The 18,427-nt window shown below is 42.9% G+C and overlaps 1 long non-coding RNA gene across 1 annotated transcript; it reads right to left on the bottom strand.

The window, feature by feature from the left end:
• Nucleotides 1-2,575: 2,575 nt before the first annotated feature.
• On the bottom strand, nt 2,576-13,983 carry LOC144671422 (uncharacterized). Its single transcript, XR_013573934.1, has 6 exons — nt 13,852-13,983; nt 9,844-9,868; nt 8,754-8,807; nt 7,113-7,193; nt 5,870-5,974; nt 2,576-4,080 (listed from the first exon to the last, which is right to left on the bottom strand). It is a non-coding gene; the product is annotated as an uncharacterized LOC144671422 (long non-coding RNA).
• Nucleotides 13,984-18,427: the final 4,444 nt, after the last annotated feature.

Raw genomic sequence — 18,427 nt, 5'->3', positions numbered from 1 at the left:
CCTTGCATGGTCCTTCACCTAACCCGATCAGCATACCGTAACTAACTTCAGGACAGGAAAGAAGGCAGCACAGTTGGAAGGGCTGCACCTCAAATATTTGGATGCACTTCAGTACAAGCCTGACGTGGAGGGGAGCAAGTCAAAGGACCTCCTGATGTGTCTTTTGGCCTGGCCAAGCTGGCCATTAACAGGCCCAGGCAGTGTATGGCCAAGGATAGGGGGATAATTTTTTCCAACTGCCTGCCTCTCTTCCACAGCTAGATCTGTGCCTGGGTGTCCCCAGATTAAGGAGCATTCAATGTCTGCTATTGCATTTGAGACAGTGCGTGACAGGTTGGCATGGGAGGCACCAGAGTGCATAGTAGGTACCAACAACATTATTATGCTTTCCTTTTATTTCTATGGTTGGAGTTTATTAATTAGATCCCTTTACAAAGTAGTCACTTCTGTTAATTTGATTTTTGATTGACGACAACATTTCGACACTTAAAAGTAGAAGAGGAATTCTGTTCAAAGGAGAAAAAGGTTGAATTACTATGATTATAGTATCACCTCAACAATGATTATTGGAGATCTCCATCATACTCTAAGTTTGGAAGACAATTTTATATCCTTCAGTGAGTTTTTTTAAAAACACTGATTTTTGACAATCATCTTTTTGTAACTATTGTATGAATAGCTATGATTCACACATGATTAATTAAATACATGTTTTGTACATTTAGATAATTCTCTTTCTTTTATCAAGGCACAGTTATATACATTTTATGAAGCTGTAATATATATTATTTGCAGTAAGTAGGTAGAGTCTGGAATGCACTACCTGGAAGTGTACTGGAGGCAGGTTCAATCAAAACATTCAAGAGGGCATTAAATTGGTGGGGTGGTAAATAGTGAGGAGAATAGCCTTAGATTATAGGATATAGACAGGCTGGTCAGATGGGCTGAAGGCAAATGGAATTTAATCCGGATAAGTTTGAGGTGATGCACTTGGGCAAGACAAACAAGGCACGGGAATACACAATAAATGGTAGGACCCTGGGAAGTACCGAGGATCAGAGGGACCTTGGTGTGCATGTCCACCAGTCCCTTAAGGTAGCGGGACAGGTAGATAAGGTGGTTAAGAAGGCATATGGGATACTTGCCTTTATTAGCCGAGGCATAGAATTTAAGAGCAGGGAGGTTATGCTGGAACTGTATAAAACACTGGTTAGGCCACAGCTAGAGTATTGTGTGTAGTTCTGGAATCCAATCCACATTATAGGAAGGATGTGATTGCACTAGAGAGTGCAGAGGAGATTTACCAGGATGTTTCCTGGGCTGGAGAGTTTTAGTTATGAGGAGAGATTGGATAGACTGGGGTTATTTTCCCTGGAGAATAGGAGATTGAGGGGGGGACATGATTGAGGTGAATAAAATTATGAGGGGCATAGATAGGGTAGACAAGAAGGAACTTTTCCCCTTGGTGAAGGGATCAATAAGAAGGGGGCATAGATTTAAGGTAAGGGGCAGGAGGTTTAGAGGGGATGTGAGGAAGAATTTTTTCACCCAGAGGGTGGTGGGAATCTGGAACTCACTGCCTAAAAGGGTAGTAGAGGCAGAAACCCTCATATCATTCAAGTAGTATTTGGATGTGCACTTGCAATACCATGGCCCTCAAGGCTTTGGGCCTAGTGCTGGAAAATGGGATTAGAATAAGACCATAAGATGTAGGAGCTGAAATTAGGCCATTCAGCCCATCGAGTCTACTCTGCCATTCAATCATGACTGATAAGTTTCTCAACCCCATTCTCCCGCCTTCTCCCCGTAACCGTTGATCCCTTTACCAATCAATAGTTAGGCATTTGTTTGACCAGTGCTGACTCAATGGGCCAAAGGGCCTTTTTCTGTGCTGTAGACCTCTATGACTCTATAATAATTTAAAAAGAAACAATGTGCAGGGTTACGGGGAAAAGGCAGGAGAATGGCACTAAGTCATAATGCTCATTTGGACACCCGGTGCAGACGCGATGGACCGAATGGCCTCCTTTTGTGCCATAAAAATTCTGTGATTGTGATTCTGAGTGCTTGTGGGAGGATTGTGCCCAGCACATGGGGTATATTGAAGGGAGAAGATTAGTGTTCTACATTGCAAGGGTTGGATGAAAGATGCTGTTATAGTTGTAACCTGGTGTACAATTACAGGAAATACAAAACCAATTAGACATTGCACCAGTGCACAAAACTGGTTCATTAAAAATAAAAAGCACGATGTAAGCAAAGTCAACAACGCTTTTATTGTGATCCAATACAAAATTGAGTTGTTCTGTAAGCAAACATTGTTTTTTCAATTATGCAGATCAGCAGCATAATACAATTCCTTTAAACACCCAGAAAATAAAAGAATTTGGAAGGGGTCTTCAAAAAAACACAAGCAACATTAAAAAGCAACTTCAACCCTGCAAGATCTTACAAGCCTAACCACCAGCCAGTGGAAGTTATGCCTCGCTGTCAATCATTAAAATTACATTTACTATCTTCATTAAAGGGGACAGTAATGTCCTGCTTCAATTATAACCTGCAAATCTGGCCCACACAATATACTGGGCCGTTGCTCCTGTACAGGTCTCCGAGCAACTGTTTCACTTGTAAACCGAAATATAATCTAGTGGCCATGACAGAAAAGAATTCACCCACGGACAGACAATGAGATGAAACATCAGCTATGGTCAAAGTGAAAACATGTGCACTAAATTTGTTCTGTGGTGTATTGGGTATGTTCATTTCCAACCCAATGGTGTTGATGTTTAGTCCTTGGCTTGCTGCATTGTTCCAGTGAAGCCCAACGCAAACTGGAGGAACAGCACCTCATCTTCCGGCTAGGCACTTTACAGCCTTCTGGGCTGAATATTGAGTTCAACAACTTTAGATCTTAAACTCCACCCCCCCATCCCCACCCCCTTCCCGTTTCTTCCCCCTCTCTTTTGTTCTTTCCAATAATTTATATAGATTTTTCTTTTCCCACCTATTTCCATTATTTTTAAATCTATACCTGTAATGCCCTGTCAGTCTTTCCACTCCACCCCACTAGAGCTGTACCTTGAGTATCCTGCCATCCATTCTTAATTAGCACATTTTCTTGGATAATATCACCACCTTTAACACCTCTTTGTTCCATTTGTCTGTGACATCTTTTGATTATCTGCTCCTATCACTGCTTGCTTGTCCCTACAACCACCCTCCCCAAACCTTAAACCAGCTTATATTTCACCCCTCTCCTAACTTTACTCAGTTCTGCTGAAGGGTCATGAGGACTCGAAACATCAACTCTTTTCTTCTCCGCCGATGCTGCCAGACCTGCTGAGTTTTTCCAGGTAATTCTGTTTTTGTAGTGTGTTTTCATTGTTGGTTTACCATTCTCTGTTTTGCATCTGTGTATGCCATCTCACTGCAGAGCCAGTAAACAGAACTTTATGGGTGCGTTTGCACTGCAACTTCATTGTTGTTGTGAAGTATTTTCCACTTGGCGGCAATTCAGCAGTTGCAATACAAATCCACCTTTTGGTCCCATAAGTGATTCCAGAGACAAGCACGAGAAGCCCTTGGAGACAGTGACATCATACAGTGAGGAGTTGACAGTGCAATGTCAAACTAGGTTTACAAAGTGGGCAGTTGATAAAACTTACTCAGAACCGCAGCATATGGGTAGGCTAGATTACAAACGTTTGCAGGGTTCTAGTGGTTGTGTCAAGCATATTGATCGGACTTCCTGATCACAGCCAAGCATGACAAAAAAAAAGTACTTCAGGCTGCAAAAAGGATAACTATGTCCTTTAATTCCAAAAGTAAACATTTTTGATCGTGTTATATCTTGCAATGCAGGAAGGAAAATAATACACCACTGTGCTTAAGCTGGTGGTGGGAAAAGCAAAAAAAAAACACACTTGTCAGACTGAAAATTCACAAGTTAAACCCCAGATAACTTTGGCCACTGCGACATCCCACGTAGACATCAGGAAACAGCCACGCCTTTTGCAGGCGTTTCAACCATCACCATCATAAAGTGTTCAGCCGAGGGGAACAAAGCAAACGGACGTTTAACTAGAATAAATGGAAGAAACATCAAACAAAGATAGTTATAAACCAGCGAGGAGTTAAGGGAGCAACAAATCTTCCACCTTCAAGCAAACCTGGAGCTATACATGGATGGATGCCCAAGCTATGTGCAATGCTCAGGCTATGTGCAATGCTCAGGCTATGTGCAATGCTCAGGCTATGTGCAATGCTCAGGCTATGTGCAATGCTCAGGCTATGTGCAATGCTCAGGCTATGTGCAATGCTCAGGCTATGTGCAATGCTCAGGCTATGTGCAATGCTCAAGCCAGGTCCAATGCCCAAGCCAGGTCCAATGCCCAAGCCAGGTCCAATGGCCAAGCCAGGTGCAATGCCAACTCATGTCACAAAATCTCGTGTTACATTTGTGCATTCTCTATGAAACTTTAAACTTCACAGATTATAAAGAGTATCCTTTGGAGCACCGTGGAAATTGAACTTTGTCAAGAGATGCAAAACAGAATTGGCTGTCCATCATATCTCCAGGTCTGATATTTGGTTATATTGAGCAATACTGATAGAGTCAGTAGCAGGTGGCAAATTCTGCCAATTGTGTCTGCATCCAAATCCAATTTCATCCATCATGATTTGTCGTTTTACTTCTTTCCCCCTAACTAGTTCAAGGAAAGGACATTAACCTACCTGCATAGATGCTGCCTGACCTGCTGAGCATTTTGAGAACATTTAATAGATAAATATTTGAAAGAAAGAGGAACATGGAAAGCAAAAAGGAATTAGAACTATGGCCTGTGTGGAGGACCAACACCAACATTGGCTGACTGTACCAGATGGACTGTTTAGGGTTGTAACTTTATGCCCCTTGACTCAGCTGCTGAGGTTTTTTTCTATTTTTTTTATGGGATGTGGACATCATTGGCAAGGCCAGTATTTTTGTTCCCCATCAATAATTGCTGCATCCGAGTGGCTAGGTCATTTCAGAGGGCATTTTAAGGATCAACCACATTGCTGTGGGTCTGGAGTCACATGTAGGCCAGACCAGGTAAGGACATTAGTGAACTAGATGTGTTTTTATGACAATCAATACTAGCACCCAAAGTGAATTTAAAAATTCATGGTTGTTTGTATTTCCAATGCTCTCCAAAGTTCTCCTGAAAACAAACAAAAACTTTCCAAAATGTTTGTTCTCGGTTCCATTCAATTCCTTTGCACATTTACCAGTTTGTATGAGATAAACTTTCAGAGCCATCCCGGGTACTGGCTGTACAGTTCAATGTCAGTGTGAATGGCCCTCTCCACCCACAGTGGCTCTACGGCATTCATACAACACCAGGCCGTGGGAGAAATTGATCTCACCCTCAGTGCCATAGGTAACACTTGGGAGAAGTGATTTTGGAAATTTGACAGTGTGCCACTAAAGGAGATATTAGGACAGGCGACCAAAAGCTGCGTTGCGAGGAGTGTCTTGAAAGAGGAAAGCAAGTTGGGGAGGTTTAGGGAGAGAATTCCAGAGCTTAGGGCCCAGGCAGTTGAAGGCACGGTCACCAGTGGTGGAGTGGTTAAAATTAGGGATGTGCAACAGACCAGAATTGGTGAAGTGCAGAGTGAGAGGGGGTTGTAGAAGGCTACAAAGATAAGGGGGACGAGGCCAAGAATGTTTTCAAAATGAGGCAAGAATTGTAAAATTTCCAGCAATGCAAGCCAGGTGTGGGATAACTAACTCATAAGACTGGTACCTAAACCAATCTTTCCACACCTGTCTGACTCAGTATCATAAACACTTTCCCACTAATCCATCATTTTAAAACAAGTCTCTCACCTGATCTAATTACAGCCCTACATGGTGTTACTGTTTAAGGGCTGCTTTGATTCCATTAACAATCTTCAAAAGCTTATCTGCAGAATCAACAAAGCCACCTCCATGCTGTGAGAAAAGAATAAAAGTGAATGCGTTTAATGATCTGGTTAGCTTGACAGGCATAATCTTTACTACTAAGATTAAAAAATTAGAATTGGGCATTGAAAAATATAAGCTAGGAAAGGAGTCCTGAAACTTGAACTTTCTTTACATCCATTGTTGAAAACTTTACAAGATCAGGACTTAAAAACAGTTACTGAGTGCAGGAAACAAAAAAATCAATATTTCAAACTACAGAACAGAACCTTAATTTATGGAAAATCTTTACAAAAATTAAAAGTAGGAACTCTTACTATTAATATCCCTTCAGTTTCAAGGGGAACTGGGTAACACACCAAATCCTCTTTACCAGCCAGACTCCTATCTGAAATGCATATGGACAGTTCTGGCCCATTTTCTTTTTAAAAAGATGAAAGTTAAAAGAAACTTCACTGTAATTTAGTAGCCGACTCCCACTCGAGGCCATCAAGGTAGGTGGGAACTGAAGAATGGCACTTTTTATTACTCATTCTCAGGATGTGGGTGTTTGGTGGCACCTATTGTCTATCCCTAGTTGCCAAGGTGGTGGTTTCTTCTTGACCCAGCAAGCCAGTCAAGGATCAACCGCATTAGTATGGGGTCAGAACCTTGGATAAGCCACACTGGGCAAGCAAAGCAGATCGCCTTTCCTAAATATAAAGCAAAAAGGACATTCGTAAACAAGTTGGGTTTAAATGACAATCACAGACAGATTTGGAAATTCCAAATTTTGGACAAAATTGAACTCCAATTCTCAAACGGTCATGGTGAGATTAGAACTGAAATTCTTCGATCGTCAGAGAGTAATCACTAGATTATTTGGAGTATTGTTTCGATGGCCAATACCTCCACTACCTCACCAGTGTTCTTTCTTCATGCAAGTTTCAAGGCATCACCACAACCCTTGATCCTATTCTGATGCAACATCTAAAACACATGCACCTCCAGCAGGGGTAGAAACCCTAACTTGTTTCAACCCTCCTATCTCGAGGCACATGGAGACCAAATTCAGCAACCTCCAACTCACTCCAGGCTGAAAGACTACACAGTACGACTCTGAAAACTTCTAAGCCATTGGACAGCCTCTAATTACAGAGTTAAGAAAGCACACACAATCTTCACTAACCAGTTTAGAATGGAGAAGCGTTTCTGAGCCCTTTATCTGAACCTCAAAACAGCCTGTATTTCCTTTGACAGCATTTCCAGTCTGAAAAAGAAAGGATATTTAAATAATCATCACATCGAACATGTCAATTTATGGCTGATCTCTACGTCAATTCCATTTACCATCCTTTGAACCAAATACCTGGAATACTCTTATGCAACAAATGTTAATCTCAATCTTATAGTTAAAAGTTATGGTCCTCTGCTAGTAAAACCTGAATGGGCAATATTGTATGAGGCACTTGTTTTGTTAGTTTTTAAAACCAATATATGATCTGTTATAAGTAGAGGAATGTTCTATGCACCCATTATGCTAGTCTCAAATATACAATTGAGCAATAAAGATCATTTGCATACAAAGCAATTAAATCCTTTTAAGAATGAAACGTGAAGGATAATCAAAAGCCACTCCTCTATTAGGAAGAGGAGGAGGCCAGTCCACTATTAAAGCCTCTTCCACCATTCCATAAGATCATGGCTGATCTGTGACCCAACTCAATGCACCCACCTTTTCTCCACATCTGTTAATGCCTTTGGTTAACAAAACATTAAACCTCAGATTTAAAATTAACAATGGATCTAACATCAATTGCCATTTTGCAGAAGAGAGTCCCAAACTTTTACTACAAGTGTTTCCTAATTTCACTCCTGAAAGGTCTGGCTCTCATTTTTAGATGACACCCCATAGTCTTGGGCACCCCAGCCAGCGGAAATAGTTTTGCCCAATCTACCTAGTCAGTTCCCTTAATATCTTGAGAACTTTTATTAAATTGGCCCCTTACCTTTCTAAAGGTCAGGGAACATCACCTTGTCACTGAACCCATCATCTAGCTTAAACTCCTAGTGTCTAATAATTAGACTACCCTCTCTGGCCTATTGTTACAAACATTATTGCCTTTGGAGATTTTTTTAAAACTTAAAAGTTAATTATAAATTTACTTTTCAAACAGTGGGATAGAGGAATCATGCTGAAAATATGAAATTTAATTGAATATTTTATATACCTCAAAGCCACCCCCTTAACCTTTAGCTAGTGTAACACATGCACATTCTGACACATATGGTTTCTTCTGTGTCAATGACTGTACAGAGGCGATTAAATACTCTGTGCAGCACCAAGGCTCCAACTGCCTTGATCCCTGCTGAACACAGGGGACAGAGAGACAATGCAGGAAGTAACATTTCTGACCACAGGTCACCAATCTGAAATGTTAACTCTGTTTCTCTCCCGCCAGATGCTGCCTGATCTGCTGAGTATTTCCAAGCACTTTCTCTCTAGTCCAGATTACCACTATCCACAGTCTTTTGCGTTAGTCATGATTGAATACAAATTGTAACATGTGGCTAAGATTAGTCATATCTTTACAACATTTATATAGTGCAATTATGTAGTAAAACTCCAAGCTGCATCAGCCTCTTATCAAACAGAATTGGGCATCAAGCTATATAAAAAGGATAACAGGACAGATGACCAAACAGCAATGTGATTTACTGAAATCCAAGTGACATAACTAGTGTTTGTGTTTTAAAAAAATACTTTTAAACACCAGGTGCAAGTGAACTGAAAGCTGGATGTTCCCCTGATAATCTGATGTTCACTTACTATTTCCAGTTCATCAGGAAACTCCTCTTCGAGGTCATCCTTCAGGTGGTTAAACTAAAGTACAAGACGGGGGGGGATTTAAGTTTTTTTTTAAAAAACCACAATCTATTAAAACACAGTCATGTCATCATTTATTTTTTTCTTTCCTATACCTCAATGAATCTCAATATAAAAGCAACGACATTTGATCTTTTCATATTCAAGGTTTGTTCACAGAATGATACATCCCTCCGCAAATGTGAAATTTTATTGCAGAATTAGTTTAATTGCAGGGACTGCCTCAGACAGGAGAGTTTGACAACTACCACATAGCAGGTTAGTCACCAACAGTCACTGAATGGCCTTCTTTTACATAAGTTAAGAAATAGGAGCTGGAAGAGACCATTTAGCCAGCTCTGGCAATCAATAGATCATAGCTGATCTACTTCAACTCCAGCTTCCTGCACAATTGTCGTATCCCTCAATTCACTTCACAGCCAAACAACCTATTGATCTCAGTCTTGAATATACTCAATGACTGAGCATCCACAATGCTCTGGGCTAACAAATTCCAAAAGTTCGCAAGGGATGTGGGAACATTTTCTCAGCGCCTACTCCATCAAGCCCCTTTTAAAAAAGAATATTATGTTTCATGTAGATCACCTCCTCATTCTTCTATACTCCAGAGAATATAGGCCTAGTCTACTCAATCAGTCCTCTCATCCCAAGCACCAGCCCAATAAGCCTTCATTGCACTCCCTCTCGGGAGTGTTTTTATAAAACGTTTCCAATTGCAGTCTCGTTAGAGTCACACCCTAATTTAAATGCGTTCAAGAAAATCCCTGAAGGTTTGCCCTCAATGCTTAAATGGAGAACAGCTCAGTGCACATTTACTACTCATTAAAATCAACCAGGAACAGTTGCTGGGTGGATCTTGCAAACTTTTGATATATATTTGCCCACATCCTAATATCCAATCTTAGGTAAAGAGACCAAAATGACAATACTCCAGCAGTGATAGCACATCAGCAGTGCTCAATATTCTGTGTTGCAAGATTCCGCTGTTAGCATAAAACGGCAAATCATTCTGTCAAGATTATAAACCGCTTACCCTCCTGCTGTACCCTCAGGAGCATCTAGAGAAAGGAAGAAATAAAAAATATATCAGATATGAGTCACCTTTTTTTGACCTACAGAATGTAATTGGGTTTTTTTTAAAAATCATATGTTCTTAGTATACATGAGCAGTGCTGCCAATGCTGGCAGTTACAGTTGTTGCCTTAACAAAGGCATAATCCAATAGTAAATAGCTTCAAACTGGTGTTTTTAGTTGTTTATTAGTTTGAATGAAAAGAATCATCAGATCCTTCAATATGTCTTTGTGCAAAATAAACACTGCACCATAACATCAAAGAAAGCCTGAAAAACATTCTTCAAAACTTAAATATTTATAGTGTATGCAAGTCGCTCACAGGGACTCAACTGGAACAGAACTACATGAGCAGAGGATAATTGGACCAGAATATTTAGTTAAAATTCAGTTTCCGTTTCAAAGGCTATGATCTGTCTTTTTATTTCCATTAGAACATCTTGTTCAGACTGATACTGTAAACTGCACATGGATTATGTGGAATTTCCTGCACAGAAAAAGGACATTCAGCCCAATAGATCCAGCGTTCATGCTGCACAAGTCCTCCTTTCATCACTCTTCATCTCACACAACGCTACATACTTAAATTCTTTTCTCCCTTGTATTTATCTAGCTTCCCCTTAATCTCTGCCATTCACCTCAACTCCTTGTGGTAGCGGGTTCCACATTCTCACCACTCTCCGGATAAAGGAGGTATTTTTCCCCGAATTCCCTATTGAATTTACTATCTTATACTTATGGCCCCTAGCTCTGATCTTGCCTACAAGTAGAAACATCTCCTCTACATCTACCTTATCAAATAATCTTACAGACCTCAATCAGGTTGTAAAGACTCAGTCTTCTCTCCGAGGAAAAATAGCTCCAGCCTGTCCAATCTCTCCTGATCATGTCCAGTGGCAATGTTGACCCCCCCCCAAAAAGGTTCACAGAGACAGTGCCCATTTAAATCTAGACATAAGAATTTCTAATGAACAAAAGTTGAAAAAGTTCAGTGACCCAAGATTTATTTTAAATTACGTGCATGGGGTGCGTGTAGTGTGCTGTCATAAACTGCAGTGTGTACAGAAAACCTTAGGACAATAAAAGAGAGAGAAAGAGAGAGAGAGAGAGAGAGAAAATAGAATCAACCATTGTGCCCTCCCGAGATGTTGCCATGTTGATTTAGGCAAAGCAGCAGCTGAGCAATTTGTAGGGAGCCAGTGCCACTTGGGGAATTAAAAGGGTTGCAAAGGGCACCAACAGACCCAACTCACAGCACGGAGAAAAAACGGCAATACATAAATGCTTCAAAATGGTTTTGATGCGAGCTACCGGATGTTTATTTTAAGGTGTATTTCTGAGAGAGCGTCTCGCACCAATTGCAGTCTCATTAGAGTCACACCCCAATTTAAATGCATTCAAAAAATCCCTGAAGGTTTGCCCTCAATGCTTAAATGGAGAACAGCTCAGTGCACATTTACTGCTCATTAAAATCAACCAGGAACAGTTGCTGGGTGGATCTTGCAAATTTTTGATATATATTTGCCCACACCCTGTGAATTTTGCTGGCTTGGCCAGCATTTATTGACCATCCCCAATTATCCTCAAGAAGGTGGTCGTGAGCTACCTCCTTGAACTGCTGCAGTCTGTGTGGTGCAGCAAAGAAGAAATGACAATGTAATTCCAAGTCAGGATGGTGTTTGGATAGAAGGAGAACTTGCAAATGGTGTTCCCATGCGTCTATTGCCCTTGTACTTCTAGGTGATAGAGATCGCAGGTTTGGAAGGTGCTGTTGAAGGAACATTGACGAGTTGCTGCAGTGCATCTTGTAGATGGTACACACTGCTGCCACTGTGCGTCAGTGCTGGAGGGAGTGAATGTTTAAGATGGTGGATGGGGTGCCAATCAAATGGCTGCTTTGCCGTGGATGGTGTCAAGCTTGTGTTGTTGGAGCTGCACTCATCCAGGCAAGTGGAGAGTATTCCATCACACAACTGGCTTGTGCCTTGTAGAACGTGGGCAGGCTTTGGGGAGTCAGAAGACGAATTCCTCACCGCAGTGTCCGAATTGTCCTTGCAACCACCATATTTATGTGGCTGGTCCGGTTAAATTTCTGGTCCATGGTAACCACCAGGATGTTGATGGTGGGGGATTCAGCATTGGTAATGCCATTGAATGTCAATGCCTTCAGCTGCCTGGGCCCCAGGCTCTGGAATTCCCTCCCTAAACCTCCCCAACTCTCTCTCTTCCTTTGAGGCACCAAAACCTAACTTGGCGACCCTAATTTGCCCCAATATCGCCAGGTGAGGCCCAGTCTCAAACTTAGTTTCATAGCGCTCCTGTGAAGCATCTTGGGATGATTTACCAGACAAAAGGCACTATATAAATGCAAAGTTGTTCTAATTGGGCTGATCGCCACCTTAGCGTCTCTCAGGCTGTCCCATTGTCTTGACCTGCTCCTTGCGTCCCCTTCTCTTTATCCTGTTCATTTGTGACACCTTTCAGTTCTGTGGGAGGGTGGATTCCTAAAACACAAACCACCCTGCGGTTTCTCAGCAGAATCTGACCTGAAGAGCGCAGCCTGCGATTTTGGGACCATTCTTCCTACCTAGGTGTAGACAGTGAATGCTGGTGTGCTATTTGACTATGGGAGGGGCACAGGGGAGACTGCTCCCCTTTGAGCCACTGTGTCATGTTCCAATTAAAAATCTTTTATTAAGGGTGGGGGAGGAGTGGTGGTGGTGGTGAGAGAAATCACAACATTTTGGTGTAACACTCATAACTCACCACTTGAAATTGCTCTCACCATTTTACCCCCAGTGATATACATTTGTAAATAAATACCCTTTCCAGATTTCAGTGGAATATACAGTCACACTGCAGTCTTATCAGGCCGATTAAATATTTCAATGATTGCACATATGCAAACATATTTATTGTATTATGCCAAATCACTCAGGTCAAGCTCACAGGTGGCATTCTTGAACTCTGACACCTATAAAAAACTTCCAGGTGCTGGAAAGTAAAGTACAATTCTGGTTCAAGACATTCAGCAACCAGGAATATTTATAAAACACTCAGTCTGAATTCATGCTACAACAGAAGGTTTTTTTTAAAAATCTGGATAAGTTAAAGATGCAAAATGATACAAGTCACAGCAAAAAAAGTAATAGCAGCTGCACAAGTGGGTGTTTTTAAAAAAAATTACAAACTCCTGGGTCCCTTCCACATGGATTGGAGGGGCTAATAGGGGAAAGAGGGGAGGCAGGCAGAGGCAGGGAAAGAGGGGAGGCAGAGGCAGAGGTGGAGGAATGATGAGGGAAGGGGAGGGGAGAGAGAGAGAGGCAGAGATGGAAAAATGTGGGGCGGGAGGGGTGGAGAGAGATTGGAGAAAGAGAGACGTGGAGAGAGGCAGAGTGTGTGGGAGAATAAAGGAAGCAGAGGTCGGAGAAATTATTGGGTAAGAGATGGGGATACGGGGTAAGAGATGGGGATACGGGGTAAGAGATGGGGATACGGGGTAAGAGATGGGGATACGGGGTAAGAGATGGGGATACGGGGTAAGAGATGGGGATACGGGTGAGAGATGGGGGTACGGGTGAGAGATGGGGATACGGGGTAAGAGATGGGGATACGGGGTAAGAGATGGGGATACAGGGTAAGAGATGGGGACAGGGGTAAGAGATGGGGACAGGGGTAAGAGATGGGGATACGGGGTAAGAGATGGGGATACGGGGGAAGAGATGGGGATACGGGGTAAGAGATGGGGATACGGGGTAAGAGATGGGGATACGGGGTAAGAGATGGGGATACGGGTGAGAGATGGGGGTACGGGTGAGAGATGGGTATAGGGGTGAGAGATGGGGATACGGGGTAAGAGATGGGGATACGGGGTAAGAGATGGGGATACGGGGTAAGAGATGGGGATACGGGTAAGAGGCAATGGGACAGAGAGAAAACGATGCTGAATCGGCTCAGATTCGGTCTTACCAGTAAGAAACATGAATTTGGAGAACCATTGCTGCAGCAGAAAAGGATTCGCACCCAACGGGACGAGTGACCTGCCTGAACAACGAAGCTGCTGAAACGCGAAACTAACCTGGGGACTGAATGTTATAACAGACCAGCTGAGGGCGAGACCATAGGCAGCCAGAGGGGGGGGGGGTGGGATGGGAAGGGCGGTAACAAGCCTCATGGAACATAACATTTCTACTGTCAGTCAATCACAAACCCACCGCAAAGTACTGTTTACCCGTTGAAATACAATCAAGCACAGATTAAATTATATATTTTTTTCAAAGTGTGGTTGATTCTGTACTGTTGTTATGATGGAGACCCCTCTCTCGGGAATGGCACGGTCCTATTTAGGTATTGCAACAGCGAACGACACCAGCCAAAGTGAGATATCGAATTCAAAGCATCAATCATTTCCCTGCGGTAACATTGTAATTTAAGACATGCAACCACAAAACTCAATCTCTTCATTTCACATTCCCGGTGTTAAAATTACTACCCCCTCTACATCAAAAATATCAATGCCACAGACTTCTAATTTAACATCAATTAATATGTGGGGTTCAAACAGACTGGTATATTAGGTAAATGTGCACTTTAAACCATTATCCATGGCAACAGATACAAAACCGTGTACTGTTTTGGTCTCCTTGTCTATAATGCAGGGCATACTGGCCCTAGAGGGAGTGCAAAGGCTCATTTGACTGATTCCTGGAGTGACAGGATTGTTCTGTGAGGGAAGTTTGGGAAGACAAGGTGGAGGTGGCTGTGTTGGGAAGAGACCGTCATCCACCTCCTTCGGGAATGTGCTTTTTGCAAAGCAGGTCTGGAGAGAGATGCAGTGGTTTTTGTCGAGGTTCATCCCGAGCAGCTCTGTGATACAGGACTCTGTGCTCTACGGGGTGCACACTGAGATAACCATCAACTGCAGCTGGAGGACCATCAGCTTGGTGAAAGACACTCTTTGGTCTGCCCGAAACTTGCCGGTCTTCCAGTGCAAAGCGGTGTCAACCGAGAGTTTCAGACTGGCACACTCCAAGGTCCAGGACTACGTACTGAGGGACGCACTAAAGCTTGGGGCAGCCGCCGCATGGGGAAAGGTCGCTGTCTAAGGCCCACCTGCTACAGCAAGGGGCTGGAATTCATGTAAAAACTCCTGGGATTTTATGCATCAGAAAATGTTTGACATGAAATGCAAACATATACTCTAAATATAACCTGTAATGGGACATATAGTGAGGCACTTCAGAAATCCCTTACTTTGTATTGAAAAAAAACTGATGTATGTAACACACCTTCACAAATTTTATGAAGAAAGTATGTTTTTGGAAGAAATAATTCCTGGAATTTAGAAGAAAGAGAGGTAATCTCATTGAAACATACACAATCCTGAAAGACCAAATGCTGACAGGCTGTGTCCCCTGATTGGGGAGTTCTTAGAACAATGGATCACACTCTCAGAATAAGGGGTGAATGATTTAGTTTGGATCAGCACCCCATCCACTACCTTAAACATTCACTCTCTTCACCACTGGTGCACAGTGGCAGCAGTGTGTACCATCTACAAGATACAATTAAAAAGCACAACCTCAGAATGCCCTAAAGCGCTTTACAGTAAATTCTCCACCAGTTTCCTGGGCAATGTTCCTCACTCAATCCATCTATAAGATGCACTGCAGCAACTTGCCAAGGTTCCTTCAACCGCATCTTCCAAACCTGGGATCTCCAGCAGCTAGAAGGACAAGGACAGCAGACACCTGCCTGCAAGTTCCCCTCCAAGCCACACACCATCCTGACTTGAAACTATATCGGTCATACCTTCACTGTCACTGGGTCAAAATCCTGGAACTCCCTCCCTAACCGCACTGTGGGTGTACCTACACCACAGGGACTGCAGCAGTTCAAGAAGGCAGCTCACCACCACCTTCTCAAGGGGCAATTAGGGATGGGCAATAAATGCTGGCCTAGCCAGTGACACCCAAATCCCATGAAATAATTTAAAAATTTGCTTCATTCAAAGATCTATCCCAGAGAGTTGTGATGTTCAATCAGTGATTATATTCAAGACTTAGCTTGATAGATTTTTGAACATGAAGAGAATGAAGGGATATGGGGAGCGGGTGGCAAAGTGAAGATGATGTAGAAAATCAGCCATGATCTTGTTGAATGGTGCAGTAGAGGCTTGAAGGGCCGAATGGCCAACTCCAACTCCTTTTTCTTATGCTCTTATTTCCCAGGAAGAGCATGCATCAGGAGGAAAGAGCTTATATTTACGTTCCATCTTTCACCACCTCAGGACATCCCAAATGGTTTCACCCACTAAATGCTTTGCTTTTGAAGAATAATCAATCTTGTTAGGCAGGAAAACACAGCAATCAAGCAAACTGTTCATCCATTTTTCATCCGTGTTTTCAAATCCCTCCGTGTCCTCGCACCATTCCACCCCAACCTCCTCATCCCCCAGCCCTGTAAGCCTCCAAGATCTCTGCACTCCTCCGATTTTGGACTCTATCACCACCCTGCCCCTCCTCCCTCTCCCCCCACCTCCCCAACCCCCAACCCCCAACCAATGGCAGCAGTGTCTTCAGCTGCCTGGTCCCGGAGCTCTGCAATTCCCACCCTAGACCTCTCCATCTCTCTTATCTCTCTCTCTCCTCCTTAAAGACACTCCTTAAAATTTTTCGATTAAGTCTTTGGTCACCTGCCTTAATATTTCATATGGCTAGGTGCCCTGTTTTCTTTAATAACGCTCCTGCAAAAGGCAATATATAAATAAATAGAGTTGTCGCAGTTATTGTTGTGGGTTGGGAGAGAAACATTGTTGCCCAGGAAACTGGGAGAGAATTGGCTGCAAAGTTTTTAATAGGACATTCTGGATTGTGCTGTATAAATACAACTCCTCCATTTCTTATTACTTCCTCTGTTGAGGACTCTTTCATCTCCACTGGAGTGCAAGTAGGGCCTCAGTAAAACGTCTCACGCAAAAGACCACACCTCTAACTGTGTAACACTCATGCAGTATGGCATGCAAATAACAGCCTAGATTAAAATGTTCCAGTCAAAGGCTTGAGCACACAGTTCCGTCTGGTACAGAGATAAGCCAAGCAAAACACAACTGATAACGGGTTTCACCATGTTTGTTGACCAGAGTTTGCTATGAAAATACAAATAGATTTATCCTGTGTTAATAGAGCTCTTATCTCCTCAAATATTCACTTTAAAATACGGCTGATTCCTTTTCCCCCTAAGGGAGTCTGAGGTCAACTAGAATTAACTCTCACTTTTCCAGAACCACTTTTGTCCAATTCAGGGTCGCGGGGAGTGGGAGCCTATCTCGACTTGGCAGGGTACACCCAGGATGGGATACCAGTCCATCACCGGGCACACGCACACAGACACACACACATACACACACACACTAGGGGGCAATTTAACCTTTGCCGCCCACCTTGCTGCCCAATTATGTTCAGAGAAACCAACCCAGCACAGATGTGAGGTTGGAGTAGGCACGGAATCATACAGCTCGGGAGACTATTTGGCCCATCCTGCCTGTGCTAGCTCCATGAATGATCCGCCGATTAGTCCCACTGTCCCTGCTCTTTCCACCCAGCTCTGCAAACTTTCCAATTCCCTTTTGAAAGTCACTATTAAGTGTCCTTTCACTGCTCTTTCAGACAGTGCATTCCAGATCCTAACACCCTGCTGTGTAAAAAATGTATGTCCCGTCAGCTTCCCCCCCTTGGTTCTTTTGCCAGTTATATTAAGTCTGTGTCCTCTGGTTACTGTCCATGGAAACACTTTCATCTCAATCACTCAAAGACCTTCATAATTTTGAATATCTTCTATAAGATCTGTCTCAGAAAAAGTTTTTTCAGCAAATTCGATTTTCCCTTTTCCGAACTCTTGCTAATTTTACCTCTAATTAACCCATCCACCACGTTCAACATTCACTCCCTCCACCACTGGCAGCAGTGTGTACACCATCTACAAGATGCACTGGCAGCAACTCACCAAGGTTCCTCCAACAGCACCTTCCAAACCCGTGACCTCTGCCATCTAGAAGGATAAGGGCAGATAGATGGGAACACCACCACCTGCAAGTTCCCCTCCAAGCCACACACCATCCTGACTTGGAAATATATCACAGTTCCTTCACTGTCGCTGGGTCAAAATCCTGGAACTCCCTCCCTAACAGCACTGTGGGTGTACCTACACCTCATGCACTGCAGCGGTTCAAGAAGGCAGCTCACCACTACCTTCTCAAGGACAATTAGGGATGGGGCTATTATTGCTAGTATAAGACCATAAGACGATGAGACATAGGAGCAGAAATAAGGCCATTTGGCCCATCGAGTCTGCTCCGCCATTCAATCATGGCTGATAAGTTTCTCAACCCCATTCTCCCGCCTTCTCCCTGTAACCTTTGATCCCCTTACCAATCAAGAACCTATCTATCTCGGTTTTAAATACACTCAATGACCTGGCCTCCACAGCCTTCTGTGGCAATGAATTCTATAGATTCACCACTCTCTGGCTAAAGAAGTTTCTCCTC

This window comes from Cetorhinus maximus, chromosome 32 (genome assembly GCF_964194155.1).
Source record: "Cetorhinus maximus chromosome 32, sCetMax3.hap1.1, whole genome shotgun sequence".
NCBI classification, from domain to species: domain Eukaryota; kingdom Metazoa; phylum Chordata; class Chondrichthyes; order Lamniformes; family Cetorhinidae; genus Cetorhinus; species Cetorhinus maximus.
The sequence above is the reverse complement of the archived record's forward strand: the minus strand, read 5'-3'. Positions and strand labels throughout refer to the sequence as shown.